Source organism: Pinus tabuliformis, chromosome X (genome assembly GCF_031772625.1).
Source record: "Pinus tabuliformis cultivar Carrire ecotype Pingquan chromosome X, CPIR1, whole genome shotgun sequence".
Classification (NCBI taxonomy): Eukaryota; Viridiplantae; Streptophyta; class Pinopsida; order Pinales; family Pinaceae; genus Pinus; species Pinus tabuliformis.
Genome location: NC_142308.1, coordinates 79,684,237 through 79,706,043, shown reverse-complemented (window position 1 = coordinate 79,706,043; position 21,807 = coordinate 79,684,237).

The following is a 21,807-nucleotide window of genomic DNA, read 5'->3' as shown; positions in this document are numbered from 1 at the left end:
GTCTAAGGAGAATGGTGTTGTAGAAATTAGTAGGGAAAGTTGCTCCCAAGATTTACTATAAGGTGTCTTTACAAGTCTAATTCTTAACCCCTTGTTATCATTGGCATGATGAATATAGTTTTGCTTGTATCGATTTGTTTTAGCATGTTTTACTATTAGAAAATCACTTGCATATCACAGCATAATTAGCAAAACATGATTATTTAGCACAGTTTTTGTTTTGGAGAAATATGCCTCAGAGAGTCTCTTTGGTTAAGTTCCAACACTATGAGGGGTGTATCAATGTTTTCAAAGTCACCTAAAATTTGCATTTAGCCTCATTTGCACTGACTTGGGGCTTTTGAACTTGGGTGTTTGCATTATCACAAGTTTGTTACCTCATTGTTTATCACTTTACCACACTCCCTCGGCCACGTAGTAAATAGTTAGCACCAATGGAGCATAATCAGTGCCAAGTATGACTCATGTGATCAAGAGAACACATGAAAATAAAACGATCATGTGAGCAAGAGAAAAATGGGTGAGCACTATCTTGTACACTAGGAGTCACCAAGGGTCATTGTGTTTTATCCTTGCACACTTTCATTTGATCATAGTTAGTTTGTTGTACAAATGTCATGAATCTAATACTCAATAATGCATGAAAGGCTTGCATACACATAATATGTACAACAATTATAGGCATAGATCATAATTTTCAAAAGTATTATTATGATGCATTACATAATAACTCCTTATATACTACGAGAAAGATTCCCAATAACCCGAATACAGTCATAAACCATAATCATAAGCCAGTGTATCATAATGACCATTCGTCTCTTATATATATAACCTACTATGATATATATATCTCATGAAGGCCATAACGTATACAACTACTTTCAGTGGTTGAGTGTAATATTCTTAATGGAAAATAACAGTAAATAATAGGCATACACTAAGCTACAACAATCAAAATTCACACATGCATGTAGAAACAGTAAACCACAGAATATGAACAAAAAATCCGACTCGTTGTTTTATTAATATCAATGCTAGAATTGAGTACGCATAGAGTTGAATGATGGAACCTGGGCTTGCTTTTGGGAACATGCAAAATCCCAGGTGAAAGATGTAGATCCTTAATGTTGGAAATGGCTCAAACTGATAACTCGCACTACCCAAAAATTATGTTGTTGCTATTGTAGGTGAATTGTGATTTATGCCCTCAAATCTACTCCAAAAATTCTGCAAAATTAATTGAAGGCTCCTCTCACCCAAATCTACCAAACCCAGAAAATTCTTGGGCTAGTTCCAGCTAACAAGGAAAGCCCCAAAAAGTGTGAAAATCCCAGACTGCCTAGCATAGCGCCCTATAGGGAATCACCATTGCATCCAAATCCACCACTAAAAATAGCTAAAAATATCTTGCAAAATCTCCTCCAGGGAAAGGAAAAAATTCCAACAAAACTCCAGCTAAATTCACAACCCAAATGTCTATGCAAATTCTACCTAATAACCCTTGCGCAGGCCCTGAAAGAGAAAAAATTGGTCCAACAATATGTCATTGTCTCAGCCGTTAAAATTGGTGCCAAACTTTTCCTCCTATCGAGAGAAAATTCCTTGCAAATACTTGGAACCTACAATTAAAGAGTGTTGCTCCAATTAATCAATGAAGTTCTTAGGTGCCTAGATAGTGCGAATAACTAAGTGAAATCCCTGCAATTATCCCTAATAGAAGTCCTGAATTAGACACCCCAAGTCCACACTAGGAAGACACTCGAAGGTCTCTGAAATGAGGGTCAATTTCACTTGAAACTCTTGAGCTAAACAACTTTATTTCTCTTGTGTTGAACAAACTCCAAGAGAGAGTTTGATCTCAATAAATTAGATGGACAAGATGCAAAAATTGAGCCCCCATGTGCTAGTTGAGGATGTTGGTCTCTTTTTCCTTAGTGGGTCCCCTTCTCCATTAATTCGAACTCCCTTTCTTTTTCTCCCTCCTTCCCTTGTGAAAATTTGAAAACTCGAATCCTATTGCAGCAACTGGATATTATTCTCCTAATTGTTAATTAAATTTAACAATTTTTTATTGTTTCCTATAGCAAACACTGAATAACTCATACTGCAACCTACACAAATAAAACTACGGAAGAATAATTGTTGGAAGAAATGTTAGCACACAAATAAAATAACACAGTGATTTTTGGAACATCCCTGAAAAAACCCAACCGGGGAAAACCAGTGCAGTAGTGAGGATTTTATTTTATTATGCAACAATGAAATCTGAGTACATCTATGAACGCTCAATTGGCAATACAAATAGCAAGAAAAACTATGTAAAATATTGAAGGGAATTACCCTTCTCCCATAAGCAAACTCTGGCTCGACTTTCCCTACCAAAACTCAGCCTCCTAGAACTTTGTGTCAGCCTCTACGCTGCTCTGCGTAGCTCGCTAGACGGATTGCCTCAAACTGGGCTCTAATGAAGTCATTCTTCCTTTGGATGCTGAGGAAATCGTCTCTCCGGCCAGCTGGGACTTCTTCCTAGCCTTTGGAACTGAGAACGATTTTTCCTTCCTCCAAATCAAACTACCTGACTGAAGAAATTGCTTGTCCCTCAGCGCTCCTTCTCTGGGATACTCTGGCCCTTTTACTTCTACCTCTCCGGATCTGGAAAATATTTCCTCCAGATCGTTGTCCCTGCTCCTCACATTGCTTCAATCTCTCTAACTTTTTCTCCGGTAACTGACTGCTACTACTCAGAAAATCAATTTGCCAGTGAAATCGAATTGTGTAGTGTAATTTCCAAGTGCCCATCAACTTCTTCTTATAATCCTTTGTTGGGACTCCAACAACCAAGATTAAATTTTAATCGATGGCTAAGATTAACTTGAAGTCTATCCATGTGAGTTTCTAGATCATTCACGCCTTGACTTAACCAATTTTGACTAATTAACCATATTCCCTAAGTTTAGACTTAGAAAATGTTTAAAAGTTGGCTAATAATCATTTCTAAGTGGAATTTCTAGAAATGATTTTTGGGTTTTGAAGATCTTATGTATTCTAGCCTCTCCACAGATTTTCAAGGCTAGAACACATCTGATGCTTCAGAGACTAACATCCCTAGTGTGAATTTCTCAAGAGGGTCGAATTTCTCTTTTTAAGTGGCTGCCACATTCCACTAACAAAATAATTTCTCTTTTTCTCTAATGTTTATTTCCTCCCTTTTTTCCAAAAATTAAGTGAGTGGCTCCTCAACCCACTTTTTCCTCGGTTTACACCAAAATTGCAAAAATGAATATTTTACTTAGAAAATTTATTTATTGGGGATATGAAAATCTTCCCCACCCAAAAATTGCTTTTCCTCAAGCAATTGTAATGTTGAATATTGTAGAACTTGTTCTCCCTCCGATGTGACATCCTCCTCTGGTAAGTCCTTCCATCAAACCAAGAACTCCCTTATCACCTTGTTCTAGATCTTCCTCTCTCTAACCTCTAAAATAGCCTCTGGTACCAAAACCAAGTGTCCCTCGTCATTCAAGGGCAGTAACTTTGTGGCAGATGTAACTTGTAGTCACAAGGATTTTTTCAGGCAAGACACATGGAACACATTATGCACCTTGCTCCCAAGTGGAAGCTCCAACTCATACACTACTATCTTCCATGTGCCTGATCACTCTATATGGCCCATAGAAGCCAGGCTTAAGCTTCTCAACCCCCTTCTGCTTGAGCATAAATTGTCTATATGGTTGGAGGTGTAAAAATACCAATCCCCAACCTAAAAGTGTCTCTCAATTGGGTGTCTGTCTGCATATATTTTATGCTAGATCTGAGTTGTTTGCAAGTTGTCCTTGAGGGCTCTAAGGATATCATGGCTCTTATAGAGTTCTATAATTGTTTTGTTTTGACACCCTTTTTCCACCATTTTCCTCTTCTTCATCATCACTATCAACTCAATAAAGGCAATAAATAATAGATTTTGATAAGGTAATAACTCTTACATGTCTTATTTCTCATATGTGTTAATGTTCCTTATTGTTATATTAAAGAGTGCACTAGCTACATAATTAACATGATTCTGCAGCCATTTTGTAAATCTATAGCTACCTCCATGGTTCGTGGGGTTCTGGTGCGCTAATGAAACAACTAAGAATATGGGTAGTTGAGGATTGATCCCCTCATGGATCTCCTCCTATTCGCTCAAGCCAATTCATCAAAAGGATTGCACAGCAGCACGGTCAAAGATACAGGTCAACACGTAGCAGTGAGGAGTCCAGACACAACACGTTTTCTCAATTTTCTTTCTAAATAGCAAATTGACGAATAATGATTTTCCTATTTAAGTTTCATATTTGAATTAGGATTAAACATCAAATCCGTATGCATGAAAGTCTCAACAAATTGAGCACACATTCTATATAAATGTGTATTTTTTGTAAACGATAACAGAGAGGAAGTATTGAGTTAATTGTTGAATAAATTGTGAACCAGGCTTTCGCTTTTGCATTAATTTGAAGTTACTTTGTTGATTCGATGCGTATGTGATTGTGAATCATACCTACTAGATGCGAAGGCCCCTGGAGACAGTCAAGGTTTTAGTTTATGTTTATTTCATTGCTTTGTAATTGCTTTTGTTCAATTACTTTCAGTTATCATTCCATTATAGTTTAAATTACTTCATTGTTTTCATTATTTCGCATAAACTCAGTTATCTTGTTAATTATTTCACATTTCGTTTATAGTTACAGTCTTTCATATAGTCTAATCCTTCAATGCTTTTTCACTTCATTACATTCAGTCTCTTCATACTTTTCAAAGTTAGAACTTAGATCATTCTGCAATTTGTAATTAGGAACTCCCTTCATGCTTTTTAAACTCATAATTGTATATATTTCATAGAACAAGCTTTTGGATTTTAATACTCTGTTTTCATAGCAGCAAAGTGTTTATATAGATTCATAAATTTAGGATGGATAATGTAAGACATTTTTAGATAATAATCAATTAGATTCAATTTGATAGATTGATCTAACAATAGCTTAACTCTCATTCAATCTAACAATAGCATAACTCTCACTCAATCTCATAATAGCTTAACTCTCATTCAATCCAACAATAGCTTAACTTTCAAATATTGTAGGAATTTAACTCTAATGAAAATCTAGATAAACAATGAAAATCTCAAAACAAACATAACCATCATCTTATTAAATGAAAGAATAGGCTTCTAGCATATATAGTGCACCTGCACTTCACAAGTTTACCAACTCTAGATAATTTATGCTTGCAATTTAGAACATTAAATTGACCAAACATTTTGGCGTCGTTGCTCGGGAAGTGTAAAAAGAAGCCTTAAAAAAAATCGAATAAAAACATGACATGAATAAGGAAAGAGATTCTAGAGGTAGGTTTGTAGGTCGAGGAAGAAGTTTAATTCCTACATCATCGCTCACTCTACCACAACCTCGTAGTGCCACACCACACACACAAACTCGAATTCCATGTTGGAATTTCTAAGTTTAACCTGTTAGAAATTCTTCCTGTACTATCTAGGTTATTTCTTCCTACTTGTTTAATTACTTAACAAGTTATTTACCATGTAAATACTGAAAATAAACACAAGGACAGTGTCAACGTCTACATGTCATCAACTAAAAGAAAACAAACACCCAAGTGACACCGTTATTTTTGGACCAATGTCCTCGGAAAAACCCAATGCGGGAAAACTGGTGCAGCTATTCAGAGGGTTTTATTATTATGCAGTTTTCAGAATACAACCAGGGTGCCAGAAATCGCTCACCCAACAGAAAATGCCCTCGGCAATGGTACCTCTCCTCGGAGACAGATATTCTGGCTGATTAATCACCGGATGAACGATCCCACAGCAATAATTGCAGCTTTCACTACTCTGTGTCACTCTGATAGGGACTGCGTCACCCTACCCAGCTCGCCAGCACCCAGTCTGTCCCACGAAAATTTCTCCCAGCGTTGCCTCTTGACCCTTCATCAGCTTTGCTAGCCTCTGCATCAGCTTCTGGAGCTTCTGCGTCAGCCCCTAGACCCTTTGCGTCTCACACGTTGGCTCTTCTGGCTGCCTCTGCGTAGCCTCTAGCTGCCTCTGCACAACCTCTCCGGGCTCTGCACTGTCTCTCTGGTACCAACTTTGCCTCTCTGCTATGTATTCACTGCCCCTCGTTGTTGATCACTGATTCTACTTCTCTTAGCAAACCCCGCTCTAGAGAATAGAATGACTGATCACTCAGGTGTGTTCTCCAATTGACCCTCAAGCCTCCTCTTATACTTTTCTCGTTGTTCCATCAACGGCCAAGATTAAATCTCTAATCAACGGCTAAGGTTAGATTTGGCTTGATCCATGTCTTTTGGAACATTCTAACTCGGTTTTATATTAATACCGATTAATATTTTATTTTTCCTAATTTTAAACTTAGGAACATCAAAAAATATTAATTATTTTAATATCTCCCAAACTAGTTAGAATCTGCCCAAACCATTTCTGGGTCTTGGTTATCTCACGTGCTTTAGCCTCTCCACCAATTTTCATGGCTAGAGCACATCCGATGCTAGCACAAATCAACACTCCCTCTTAGCGAGGATTGTGCTCTAGTAATACTCCACACTAAGTATCACCCTGATTATCCAACACTAGTGCTTGTGTTGATGCTAGGCCTCCCCGCCCAACATCCTATGCATTGTTGCATCCTGTACTGCTGCCCACGTCCCTTCCACTGCCACTACTGCATCCGTACGACAGCTCCCTCTACATCCGTGTTGTTGTTGGTCCATCCTCCCAGCACTTCATCTACATTGCATCTCCCTCTCATCATGTTGCATCGTGCTACTGCATACTGCTACTGCACTGCAACTCAATTACTGAGAAGTAAGCAACTGATCCACCCAACATCTAACATCCATGTCAGGCTAGAAACACTCCAGATGTTGAAGCTCCCTCTGTCGTTAACAAGTGCTCCCTCTACTGACCTCTGCGCTGCCGCAACAACTCCATGCATCTCGCACCATTGCACACCTCTCTGTGCCATCCTACACTGGTGCAACACTCCCGTGCCTCTCACACTGTTGTAGCCTGCTAGCCTCACATTGTCCAAGGACTCCTACACTATAGCACTCTCTGTCGCTCCATCTGCATCCGTCTCTACCGACATCCGCCAGTCCTGCTACTCCTCTTCGAGGCTCTCGTAGCAAGGTATAATCCAAGAGGTTGGGTACCTCAAGGATCCCACCCCTCATCGCCTGTAATCCACCTGACTACAGTTTGATGTCTCCCCACTTCTTCTCAAGTGGCACATGAGCACTCATGGCATAATCATCATCCTCCTCGACTTCTTTTTCTGCCCTTGCTGGCGCTCCCTCGGTCTCGGAAGCCTCTCCCTTACTCTTCTTCCTCGGACACTAGTTCACAAAATGACCCATTTCCCCACAATGGAAGCACTTGACTTTGAAGAGGTCCTTCTTCTTCCGCTACTCTTGCTTTGCCGCAGACGCTAGATCCGCATCCTCTTCTTCCTCCTTGAACCTGATCCTTTTACCGCTACTCCTCGCCTTAGTTAGTCGTCTGATCTCTTCTTGACGAAGAGCCCCCACAGTTCTTCCCAGTCTGGAAGCTTCGACCTGCCTAGTATGCTCTAGACAAATACTTCCCAATCCTCAAAACTTGTGTTCAGTACAGTCCTCACCAACATCTCCTCATCCGACGTGGCCCTTATGGAAGTCACCTGGTCCCGAATCTCCTTCATTCGACCGAGGAAGATATCTATCTGCTTTCCCTTTTGCATCTTGTATGACCGCAGGTGATTTTCAAGTAACATCTTCCTCTGCACAAAAGTATGTTGGTACAATTTCTTCACGTCCTCCCACATCTCATTTTCCGTATCCTTTTCGGCAATATGCGGCACCACATGATCCTTGACCCCATCAAGGATGATGCACTTCGCCCTGGCCATTGCCTCCTCGTACTTCTCATTTTCAGCTAGGTCAACTGGGATCGCTATCGTTTTCAAGGCGAAGTCCTTGATGCGATATCTGTCTAGAATGGACAAGATCCTGGCCTTCCAGACCACAAATTTGGACGCTCCGTCCAACCTATCCTGATCTCTCAGCCCATTCACGGCCATCTCGTTGCTCCTCTTTCGACTCCTCCGAGTTTCTTAACTTCTCGTCTAGAAGTTCTTGGTTCGACTCCCTCTGAGTCTTGAATTCCCTTCTGGAAATCCTTCTGCCAACGTCAAGTTGCCCCACTCCGATCGTCTGACACTGATCAAGATTCCTTGGCTAGAAATCTGGCTCGACAGCGACTCCCTCCGCCTTGGTCTTTCCCTGTTAGGTACTGTTCTCACCACAATACCCCACCATCTTCGTTCTGTAACCTATCCATAGCTTCCTATGCCCCATCAACTGAAAGATTGAGCCACTTGGCTCTACGCAATCCCGGCACTAGCAAATCAGCTCCCTCAGCCAACTGCGTCAGCCCTCTTGGCCTCTGCGTGGCTCTACGTGAACCTGATTCTGCCTCCCATAGCCTCTGCGTTGGCCTCTCTTTGGCCCAAACTGATGATACAGTCACTCTATGTCACCCCTTCCTTTGTTGCCTTCTATACAGATCAGCTTTGTCACTCAGGACAACTGAATCTGCTTCTATTGCTATGCTAGTTGATGCCTTCAGTTTTCCTATGATCCGCAACCACGCTCTAATACCATGTTGGAATTTCTAAGTTTAACCCATTAAAATTCTTCTTGTACTATCTGGCTTATTTCTTCCTACTTGTTTAATTACTTAACAAGTTATTTACCATGTAAATACTAAAAATAAACACAAGTACAGTATCAACATCTACAAATCATCAACTGAAAGAAAACAAGCACACAAGTGACACCGTTATTTTTGGACCAATGTCCCCGGAAAAATCCAATGCAAGAAAATCGGTGCAACTATTCAGAGGGTTTTATTATTATGCAGTTTTCAAAATACAACCAGGGTGCCAGAAATGGCTCACCCAACGGAGAATGCCCTCAGCAGTAGTACCTCTCCTTAGAGATAGATATTTCGACTAGTTAATCACCGGATGAACGATCCCACAGCGACAATTGCATCTTTCACTACTCTGCGTCACTCTAATAGGCACTGCGTCACCCTACCCGACTCCCCAGCACCAAGTCTGTCCCAAGAAAATTCTTCCAGCGCTGCCTCTTGTCCCTGCGCCATCTCTCTTGGCATCTGCGTCAACTTCTGGAGCTTCTGCGTCAGCCCCTACACCCTCTGTGTCTGACACTCTGGCCTCTCCTGGCTCTACGCAGCTCCTGGCTGCCTCTGCATCAACCTCTCCGAGCTCTGTGTTATCTCTCTGGTACCAACTTTGCCTCTCTGCTATGTATTCAATGTGCCTCGCTGTTGATCACTGATTCTATCTCTCTTAGCAAACCCCTCTCTAGAGAATAGAATCACTGATCACTTTGGTGTGTTCTCCAACTGACCCTCAAGCCTCCTCTTATATTTTCTCGTTGGTCCATCAACGACCGAGATTAAATCTCTAATCAATGGCTAAGATCAGATTTGGCTTGATCCATGTCTTTTGGAACATTCTAACCCAGTTTTATATTAATATCAATTAATATTTTAGAACCCCAAAAAAATATTAATTATTTTAATATCTCCCAAACCGGTTAGAATCTGCCCAAACCATTTCTGGGTCTTGGAGATCTCACGTGTTTTAGCCTCTCCACCAATTTTCATGCCTAGAGCACATTTGATGCTACCACAAATCAACATTCCATCCATAACATGCCAATATAGACTTCCTGGAGTCTTAAGATCCGAAATCCAATCTCAAGGATCACCAACCTCATCAACAGAGTTTGTAAGAGAATAAAATCCTACATCTCCAACAATTGGAATAATTTTTCTATCTTCAACAGAAAAACAACTTCTAGCTCAAGACTTAGAAGTTCCTTCCGAGGAAGAAGAAGAAGAAATTTACTTCAAACCATTGATAGAGGAACAAGAACTAGAAGAGAAACTAGATAACCCTGTTGAAGAACCAGATATCTCTTCTAAAGAATCCATCATGGTTGAAGCAGGAGAAGTACACAATGTCAATGTCGAACAACATAGGATTGGAGGAGGAAGAGGAGGAAATAGAGGACGTGGAAAAGGGGGTGGCAAAGGTAGAGGAAATAGAGGAGATCCAGAACCTTTTGGATTCCCTATCCTTGATGAGGATACAACATTAACAATGAATAATATTTCTCCCTCTATTCTCCCTAATTTTCATGGAATAATAAGTGAAGACCCAGAGACATTTCTCTTTGAATTTGAAGTATTATGTAGGTCATACAACTATTTGCATGATGCTCAAAAACTAAAATTGTTCCCTGCCACCTTAAAGGATGCAGCATAAAATGGTTTATGAGTCTAGAAAAAAATTCTATAAGGACATGGGCACAAATGAAAGATGCATTCTTAGAGAAATATAAGGATTATTGTATGTCTCGTAGTATCAAAGATGTAGTCTTCAAAATGGTACAAAAAGAAGATGAGAATCTTGAAGACTTTATCGAGAGATTTGTTTATAATATCAAAAGGGAAAAAATGAACAATCTGGATGAGGAAACTTTGAAGGTTCTTTTACTCAAATCCATTAAAAATGAATGGATAGATCTTCTCAATCTAATGGGAAAATGAGATATTTCTCAGTTACCCTTTGCAGACATTTGTGATCTATGTGTACATGTTTCAAGAGGTAAGGGAAGAAAAAGTAAAAGTTCAAGGGATCCTCTCTTATCAAGAGTAAATAAATCTACAGCCGGGACAGTAAGTAGGGCAGAATTAGGTAGTTTGCTTGATAACTTTAAAACAGATATTTTAGGGGGTCTCGGTGAGCAAATTGACACCCTTAAAATACAAAACAAGCAAAAAGTAAAAAATGTTGCATTATCCATCTTTTGTCCTAGTTGTAGAAAGAAACATGCTCTAAGAGAATGTCCTTTAAATTTAAAAAGTATAGAAACATGTGTTATATGTGTAGAAAATCACGATACAAAAGAATGTCCATCTATATCATGTCTTAAGGTTGTAGTTAGTGAAGAATGAATGCCAAATCAGATAGACCCCCTTCACTTTATTGCCAAAAGACCATGGCAAAATCCTCAAACAAATCAAACTCAAGGTTTTAATCCTCAACAATTTGCACGATCTTCACAAAATACTTGGAATCCACCTATGCCATGGCAGCCTTGGGCTCAACCATCACAATCTTGGAATCAAGGATGGCAAAATCCTTATGGAAGATGTTAGAGTCGGTCTAGTAGCCCTCCACCAGAGATCAAAGCTCTTTGCATTTCATGATTAGGTGTCCCATCAGTGTGATCATGTTGCATTCCGTTAGGCATGCCATAATCCCAGTGGAGGGAGTTTGTGTTTTTTTATTCCCCTCCTGTTTGGCACTATTGGTTCAGGTTTGTCTAAGTAAATAAAATTTTCAAAGGGTCATTCATCTTGTTTTAAATTTCGTGGTCTTAGGTCTAGGGTTGAGTCAATTTTTGTCTTGAGAGGTCATAAAGGACCAGCAGGCCAGAGGGATGTCCTTCATAAAACATCATTTCAATAATTCTCACTATTGTACAGCTAAATTTTCACCTTGTTTTCAAAACTCTGTTTTTGAAAAACAAAGGTCATTATCTCGTTTTTGTAAAAATTGTCAAAATTTCAAATTCTCCAAATGTTGAAGCGCAGCCTTGGTCTCCTTTGCCAAAGCATCTTAGAAGCTATCCCTGCAAAAATTTTCAGAAGAAATCATCATTTCAACCAATTTTTTAAAGAAAGGAAACCAGAAGGCAGAGCCAATTAATTCAAAAAGTGTCAACACTCAAGCATTATAAAGTGGGTTTTGGGGAAATAAAAATCTAAAGGAAGCCTATAAAAGCACATCACTCTTCATTAGCAACTCATTTGCCTCTCACAAGCTAAGTGAATCCTTGCAAAGGCGATTTCAAGAGTCATTGAGCAAATTGGGCAGTTTCAGAGGTGTGCTACGCATCAGGGAGGGTGCGCTATGCGTCAGGGGCGCGCTACGCATCAGGCTGCCTTTCTCAGAGCAAAATTGCTCGTGCGCTACGCGTCAGAGGCGCGCTACGCGTTGGGCGAGGCACGCTACGCGTTGGGTTTTTCGCCCAACAAACTGTCAGCAAGCTACCAAATCCACTTTTCTCTCAAGCAAATTGCAGGTAGGCCTCTCCTCCATGGCTAGATTTGGTTTTGCAAGATGAATGAGAAATTAATATGTTTAAATGCCATGAAAATGAGAAGTCAAAACCCTACATTGTTGTGGAAGATTTAAAGACTTAATGGTGCTAGGGTTTCAAATTTTTTTTGTTGTCCAAGGTTGCCCATTTGTGATCCCTCTTTTCCCTTATTTTCATCAACATTCTCCTTCAAATTTTCCAATAAAATTTCATAATTTTCCTCTCTAAAATCCCTAAAACCTACTAAATTCCCAAACCCTACTTCACCTTAAAATCCCACAATTTTGTGATTTCCCATGTTGCCTTCCCTAAATTCCTTATTTATGTTTATTGTCCCTAATTCCCTCATGTTCCCCTATCCCTAACAATTCCCTTGTATTTATGTCCCCTTGGTGACAGCATTTGAAAAAGTCAAACAGCAGTTAATTGGGTGCAAAGTCAGCAATACATTACAGCCATCTTGCCTTCAAAACCATGTCAGAAACCGAATCAGATTATCAGCAGAGTTATGACAGTGATTCAACACCAGAGGTAGAAGTGCCAAGGAGGCATCACAAGGGTGGTAAAGGTGGTCGGCATGTCAGGGAGGAGCCCACTTCTTTGGCTCATTTGCAAGCTTGTCCACTTGCAATGACATGTTTTCAGTATCAATCATGCTTTGGATATTGTGAGCGGATCTCACAAATTCAACACCACAGAGAACTAGTCCGCTTGTTTGTCCTACATTTGCACAATGGTCATGTGAACCTTGCAGGAGTGGATTTCACCCTATCACCTGAAATTGTTGCTCAAGCCACCGGGATACCAAATGTTGGGGAGGAGTGGAACAAGCGCCAGCAGCTAGACAGATTTCATTATCAACCATATATCAAACCCGGGTGCATGAGACACCTAACTGCTGTTTTTCCTTTCAGATTCCTAAGGGATGAGGCTCATTATGCGCTATTTCACTTGTGAAGGCGGATTTTCACGTTTATATTCGTACCATATCCGTTTGTTGATGCATTTCACCCGGGTACGAATGATGAACATTCCATTTTTCATGTGCTGAAATATAGAGAAGATGGTGCCCGTAGTGCAAAGGAAGAACCCCGCACAGCAACACAAAAGTATATATCATTATGCACTGATCGAGATCATAGTGATGCATCAGTTGGCACAGCAGGGTATTGCTTGGGAGGATTTCATTTCTCACGACTTCTTCATGGTGCCACAGCCACCTCCTGAGATTGTCCATGATGAGGGAGGGCCTTCACAGCAGTTTCACATTCCAGAGCCCGAGCATGTCAGCACTCCAGCATGTGTTACATATCAGAGAGGCCACAGGGCCTTATTTGCATGTGCACTGCGAGTATTATCTCCACACCAGGTGGAAGGGGTCTCGCCTTCTTCGTCAGCACAGCGAGTGTTATCTCCACATCAGGTGGAAGGGGCCTCGCTTTCGATAGCAGCACAGGTACAGGAGAGAGGCAAGCAGCCCATGATTGATGAGGGGCCATCAGGTGATCCGGACATAGATATTATTGACCTTGATATCAGCTCTCCTAGCTTAGAGCTAAAGGAGATCATTCAGCGACAAAAGGCTGAAAATCACTTGTTGCAGCAGAAGTTGGAAATGGCAAATTGGACAATCAAATACTTAGAGCAGCGCAACAAACAGTTAGAGGATGAACACACTCTTGATGAGTTGCGGAGGATCCGAGAAGACCGAAACTTGGCTCGCAAGAGACCCGGTGATTTGACACCTATTGAGCAAGGGTCTATGCTCATTCGGGTGAACACTCATTTAGAGAAGTTGCTAGCCAGGGAAAACAGGGACAAAGATATGCTCCGCCACATGAAGAATCATTATTGGGCCCGCATGCATGTGTGCAAAGCAAAAATGAAGGTACTCAAAGGACGATTGGCCAAGGCACTAAAACGGAGGAAAAAGCCCGATCCACTTCAAATTTTGGCTGAAGCCATCTTGAAGGAGCATGGTGCTCAATGATACACCTCCAGCTCAAAATTCAGAAAATTTGGAGCAATTTTGGTCAATTTTGAATTTTTTTTGCTAAAAACAGGTTTTGCCCTCAACGCGTAGCGCGCCGTGCGCTACACTGAAGTTGGGGAGGTCCATTTTACAAAAACTCAGCATTTTTGGATTTGTCATGATAAATTACACTTGCTCAGCCACTGCCAAGACATTTCATTGAGGTTTGGGCCCTCAAAAGGTCAAAAAACAAGCAAAAAATGACCTTCTGCCACTTTTTGGACACACATGAAGCAGTTTTGGGAGATTGCATTTTTGGAGGGGCAAATGGGCACCAAATTGAGAAATTCCACTTGGGCTGGAGAGTAGACATCCAGACCTTTCCAACAAGCCCACCTGAGCCTCATTTGGATGCCGGGAAGTGCCCCAAAAGTGGGCTCAAAGGCACGCAACGAGTTGAAAAATGGCGCGCTACGCATCAGGACATTTTCTCAATTTTTCATCTTCAGCTCAGGAAAACGCAGCATTTGACATGTTTTGACTTTTGGTGGGATTTTTCACCCTCCTTGATGTAATTGATGTAATTTTATGTTGACATGACACTTTTTTACCTATTCTAGTAGATTCATTCATAAAATAGCAAAAAATTAATGAATGAATTGGTTTCCTAACTTATAGAGGCAAGTTGTTTTGATTGCCTAGATTGTAGTGCTCAGTTTAGAATTGGTTGAAACAGCTCCTAGGATGATGAGCTCAACCCCTAGAGGCAAGGAAATGTGTTAGCTTGCCTATATTATGTACTTTCTTAGTCATTTTCATGGTTGGACTCTTGAGGGATAAGCTTAGACTGTATTACTCTTTGTACCTCTGCAATTTTGGCAAAGGAAAGACCAGGGTTTTGCAGCACTATTTGGGATTCCTGTGGTGATTTGTGTTGATGGTGTGTTTCTCTCATGTACTTGTAAGTTTGTTATGTGTATCATTTTCCTACTCTTCTCTTCTGCAAATTAAGTAAATGAAGTGTTAAGGTAGAATTCATGGTTTCTATGCTCTGCCTTTAAGTTTGCTTAATATCTATGTTTTCATCTGTTTAAGGAGAATTCTCGATGGTTTCTTGCTCTCCTTAGCTCCTCACCGGTCATATCTATCCATTCACTTACTTCAAAGGCATCAAGACAATCTCCTACCTTGCCCCAAAAAGACCTCTGCAAAAACTGTGTCTCATCCCCGCACCCAAAATTGTCGTGCTCAATTTTCCAACAAAACCCTAAAAATTTGAATCAAACTTTCCCTATCAGTTTACTAGCCTAAAATCATTGTTCTTTATTGGTCATCTCAGCCCTTTGAAAACCTTTTGCCGAGATAGACCCGGAGAGAGCCCTCTCCTGTCCCCGTAGGGCTAGCTACGAGGCTAAGTGGTTTGATGTTGTCTTGGATTTTGTCTTTTTCAGCCTGAAGCCAAATTCGAGCGCTAACAGAAGATATTCTCAATATCAACAATATCCGCCACCTTATCCAAATTTTCCACCACAATACTTCTCTCAAACCAACCAGTTACCTCAAGCTCAAGCTCAAAATCCAAATCCACAACTCTCTTTGCCATTTACACCAAGACCAAATCAATTACCTATTCAGCCACCTCCAAATCCAAATAATAAAACTTCAAAACCTGTTTACAACTTAGAAGGATGGAATCCTCAAACTTGTATGATAACTCCATTAGATCTGAATAATGTTCAATTAAGGTCTGGTAGAGTATTAGAAAGGAAAAAACCATCTGTTGTTATTCAGGAAACAAAAAAGAATTCTCAAAAAGATAATAATAACTCTGAAGAAGAAATTTCTCTTCCTCGGAAAGAAAATATTGAAACAGAGAAGAGTCCCACACATTCTAATAATACTCCTATTATAGAACAACCTTCAGTATCTATCTCAAGACCACCTTTTCCTGAAAGGTTGAAAATTGATAAAGGAGTAGAAAAGCAAATCATATTGCCTGATTATGATATGCTAGATGAATTGAAAAATGTCTGTATAAAAATTCCTTTATTACAAGCAATAAAAGAAATACTGATTTTTGCAAAAACAATTAAGGAATTAAGTACTAAAGGATCAGGAAGAAAAATAAAAGAAATAAAAATAATTCAATTAGTCGGGAAAATTGCAGATATTATGATGGGGAAGACAACAATCCAGAAATATTTAGATCCAAGAAGCCCCATTGTAAAAACACACATCAATGGAACTGAAATACCAAACACTCTGATTGATCTAGGAGCAGCCATAAACATAATGAGCAAACAAACTATGGATAAATTAAAACTTCCTAATCTTCAATACACACCAACATTGTTACAATTAGCAGACAGATCTGTAATTAAACCCGATGGTGTGTTAGAAGATATATATGTATCCTTAGATTCTTGGGAATATCTTGTTGATTTCATGGTTTTAACCCCCAAGAATAATTTAGGAGGACATCCATTAATTTTAGGAAGACCATGGCTAGCTACAGTCGATGCCTTTATCAGTTGTAGATCAGGAGACATGTTTATCTCAGATGGAAGCTCGACAAAGAAATTTACATTGTACCCACCTGCAAAAACAATGATAGAAGTAGAAAATGAAGAATGGATGGATGAAGATAACGATATACAACCAGTTTTCACTATTGCACAAATAAATGAGGAGGATCAAATTTTAAATTCAATATAAAATCATGAACACTCTTTATATTTATATTGTGATATTCAAAATTTTCAAGAACAATGTAATATCGAATATCTATCATCTAGACAAATGTCTTTACATTCTATGGAAAAATTTGGAAATTCTTCAATAGAAAATTTTCTAGGAAAAACCTTGAATATCAATGAAAACCTAGAAGAATTACAGAAAAAGAAACTGGTAGAAATATTACAAAAAAACTCTTCTGCATATGCATGGGAATATACTGATATGAAAGGAATTGATCCTAAAACCTGCATGCATCATATCTATATTGAAGAGAATGCTAGACCAGTTCGACAACCACAAAGAAGAATGAATCCAAACTTAAAAGAAATTGTTAAAGAAGAATTGCAGAAATTGTTAAATGTAAATTTCATCTATCCAATATCAGACAATCAATGGGTTTCACCCCTAGTAATCATTCCTAAGAAAAATGGAAAATGGAGAGTATGCATTGATTACAGGGAATTGAATAAAGAAACTTTGAAAGATCACTTTCCACTTCCTTTCATAGATAAACTTTTAGATACATTAGCAAGGAAGAAATATTTTCATTTTTGGATGGTTTGAGTGGGTATAATCATATGCAGGTATCACCTGAAGGTCAAGACAAAACCACATTCACCTATCCATGGGGGACTTATGCTTACCGAGTACTTCCTTTTGGATTATGCAATGCTCCAACAACATTCCAAAGGGAAGTACTAGGAATTTTCTCTGATCTTATTCATGATTGTGTGGAAGTATATATGGATGACTTCACAGTTTATGGAAATTCTTTTGAAGAAGCACTTGAAAATTTAGAAAAAGTTCTCCTAAGATGTAAAGAAGCAAATCTTTCATTAAGTCATGAAAAGTGTTTTATGATGTTTAATGAAGGAATTGTTTTAGGTCACCATATTTTAGGAAATGGAATTAAGGTAGACTCATCTAAGGTAGAAGTTATTTCCAAATTATCAATCCCTAGTTGTCAACGAGATGTTAGGAGTTTTCTTGGTTTTACTGGATATTATAGAAGATTCATAGAAAACTTCACAAAGATTGCATCCCCACTCTTCAAATTACTCACCAAGGACTGTGAATTTAGTTGGAACTCTGATTGTCAGAAGGCTTTTGAAACTTTGAAAAAGAAAATCTCTAAAGTACCTATCTTAAAAGGAACTAATTGGAAATTACTTTTTCATATATCAACCGATGCTTCAAATATAGCTCTAGGAGTTGTATTAGGACAAAAATATGTTACTCCTTATGCTATTTATTATATCAGTAAAAATTTAACTCCTGCGGAGCTAAATTATACTATAACCGAAAATGAGTTTCTAACAGTGATACATGCTATTAATAAATTTAGACATTACATCACTGGCTATGAAATTTTCGTTCATACAAATCATTCTTCCATTAGATAACAGCTACTAATGGCAGAGTAACAAGATGGCTATTACTGTTACAAGAATTCAATATCACCATTCTGGAGTGATCTAGAAAACAAAACACAATTGCTGACTTTTTATCTAGAATTCAAAATGATAACAATGATATACCTATAGAGGATAAGTTTCCTGATGAATATCTTTTTGCAGTGTCTACTAAATCACCTTGGTTTGCAAATATTGCCAATTATTTAGTTTTAGGAAAATTACCCTCCTATTTGTTTCCTAGAGAAAAGATGAGAATAATCCAATCAAGTGCATCTTATTCATGGATAAATGAATAATTATACAAAACAAGACCATATCCCATCATCCGAAGATGTGTAAGAGAAGATGAAATACCTTAAATACTTAAAGCATGCCATGATGAACCATGTGGGGGTCATTTTTCTGACAAAAGAACTTCTTATAAAGTCCTTCTCTTAGGATATTATTGGCCTTCCCTTTTCAAGGATGCCAAGAAATATGTTAAGATGTGTGATAGTTGTCAAAGAATGGGGAAACCTGTTCCTTCAGACGAAATGCCACTACAGCTTCAGGTACTCATCAAACCTTTTGAAAAATGGGCTTTGGATTTTGTTGGACCAATTAATCCATCTTCAAAACAAAAAAAAATATATTCTTGTATGCACTGATTATGTTACTAAGTGAGTAGAAGCTAAAGCACTTTCTTTTGCTATTGAAAATGTTGTAGTTTCATTTCTTTTTAAGGATATTTTTACTCGTTTTGATGTCCCAAGAGAAATTGTAATAAATCAAGGAAAAAAATTCACATCCAAAGTAGTGCAAAAGATAGTGGAAAAATATAAAATCAAGCATCAGAAGTCTACTCCATACCATCCACAAGCAAATGGACAAGTAGAGTCTACCAACAAAGTGATTGAAGCAATCCTTACCAAGACAGTTCACTTGCACAAAAGGGACTGGGCCGAAAAGCTTCCAGAAGCTTTATGGGCCTACTGTACCACATGGAGAAACACTATAGGACATACTCCCTATGAATTTGTTTATGGGAAGCGGGTCCTATTTCCAATTGAGTTCCAGATCCAGACCTACAAGACAACAATCAAGTTGGGACTTGACTTCTCAGAAGTACAAAAAAAAAATGGGACAACTCAATGAGCTTAATGAAATAAGTCAAGATGTTATCCATAAAACTAGTTCAGATGGCATGATAAGTACATCATAGAAAGAAAATTTCAGCCAGGAGATTGGGCATTACTCTTTGATTCAAAGTTCAAAAATTTCCAAGGAAAATTTCAAACTCACTAGCTTGGGCCTTATGAGATTGAAAATGTTTTTGATAATGGAGCAGTCAGAATTAGGACTATTGATGAAGAAAAAGTTCCTCTCCTAGTGAATGGGCATCGACTCAGGATCTATCACAAGCCCATGACAAAAGAGGAATTTGTAAAGATTTTCCAAGACAACTCTGATTTGAAGTTGGTTAAGAAGAACTCTTCTTCTTCTCCACCTTAGAATTTTTCTTTTATATATATATATATATATATATATATATATATATATATTAAAAATAAAAATATAAGAAATATGTATAAACATGAAACCCAACAATTCTCGACACATTTATGCAGAAAATTCAAGATGAAAACCAAGAATTCTTGGCATCTTAAATTTTCTTTGTATTCCATTTTCTAGAATCCCATTTTCTTTTATCCCTCTCTTTTTCAAAAATAAATAGCTACAGAATCATTGATTTTCTGCAGCTCTGATGACTTTCTACAGCTTATGTGACAGACACCTCTGATCATGCAATTAAAGGAATGATTGACTCCCTTCACTGCAAGGTACCTAAAGACAACATAAAGAGCAACCAAAGGTTAGCAAACAAAATAACTCAAAGGTATGCATTGCTTTAATTTAATAATAGGGATTAAAACATTACATATATGAATTATAAGACATAATACTACTAGAAAGCAAAATCATTATTGCAAAGAGTTGGTTGTGTGATATCAAGTCTCGCATAAGCCACCATTCACTTACAGTCATCATTGCTCATATTCTGATCCATTGAATCGGCCGCCCAAAACATAAGCATAAATAATTCTAACGGTTAGATTCTGTTTCATTTCATTATATCCTCACGACTTACACTTTCATTGTTCTATCACTCACACTCTCGACCTCTCCGCTCTAAAAACCCTACCAAGCTAACCAACCCTACCAAGCAATTCTACCCTGTCAAACAAAACAATTGTGAAACAAAGCTTCTTGGCCATGGGTGTGATAGTCAGAACAGAGCCAGCAGGCAAGAAATTCTTGGAAGGATATCCTCAAACAAAAGAATTACTGCAGAAAGCACAGTGGCTCGAATTTGTAGAAAAATTTGATGGCTTCCATAAAGAAGTGACTAAATATTTCGCCAGGGCCTTTGATGGAGTCGAAGTGGAGATATGGGACATCAAATTCACAGTAACAGAGTCATTTATAGCTAAAGCCACTGGACTTCCACGGATTGGAGAGAAATGGTTCAAGAACAGAGGAATAGAAACAGAGGATTGGAAGGTTTTCCTGAAAAAGCCAAGCATGGAAACCACCATTTTCAAGAAGGGCATCCCAAGCACAACACTGAAAAGTAAGTGGAGAAACCTACTTCTAATAATTCAAAAATTTGTTACCTGTGAAGGAAGGTTTGGGTGTATGTTCTTCTATCATATTCGGTTGCTAATGAATTTCCTTGAAGAAAATGAAATAAACCTTCCATATTTCTTATTGAATAGTCTTAGGAAGATGTCAGGAAATGTACAGAAGAGAATTCAGTTTATAGATAATACAATGTATCACCATGGCCTAGTCAAAATATTTGTTGAATTTCGTCTCCAAAGCTTAGGTGATAATTGGAAGAGCTTTTTAGTTAGAAATCACTTTCAGGAAGAAATTCATGGGCAGCCAAATAGTAGTAGACCTAAAAGGGGAAGGAAAACGAAAATTGAGCAGCCATAGCAGCCACAACAACCACAGAATTTATCAGAAGATGACATACCACATGTAGAAGCCTTAGATAAAATGAACAAAAGAAATGTTAGAAGAAAGAAATTCAGAGAAGAGATAGAGACTCCATCACAAGTAGAGAAGCCTAAAACAAAAAAGAAGAAAATTCAAAAGACTCATGTCATAGCCTTGAGAAGAAGTACCAGACTCAACTCAGCAAAAGGATTACCCTCAAAAAGTACAGAGCATGTCAGTATAGAAATAGAAGAAAACTCAAAAGTCAAAGAAGAGAATTCAAGGGTTTCGTCACCAAGGGTTTCCCCACCAAGGACTTCATCACTAGTTGTTACATTGCCTCCTCAGAGTCCAAGACGAAGAACACTAGAGATTAATCTAGTGCAGCAGGAGATTTGTGATTATATAGAGTCCTTGGAGAAAAGGGACGCAGCAAGAACATCA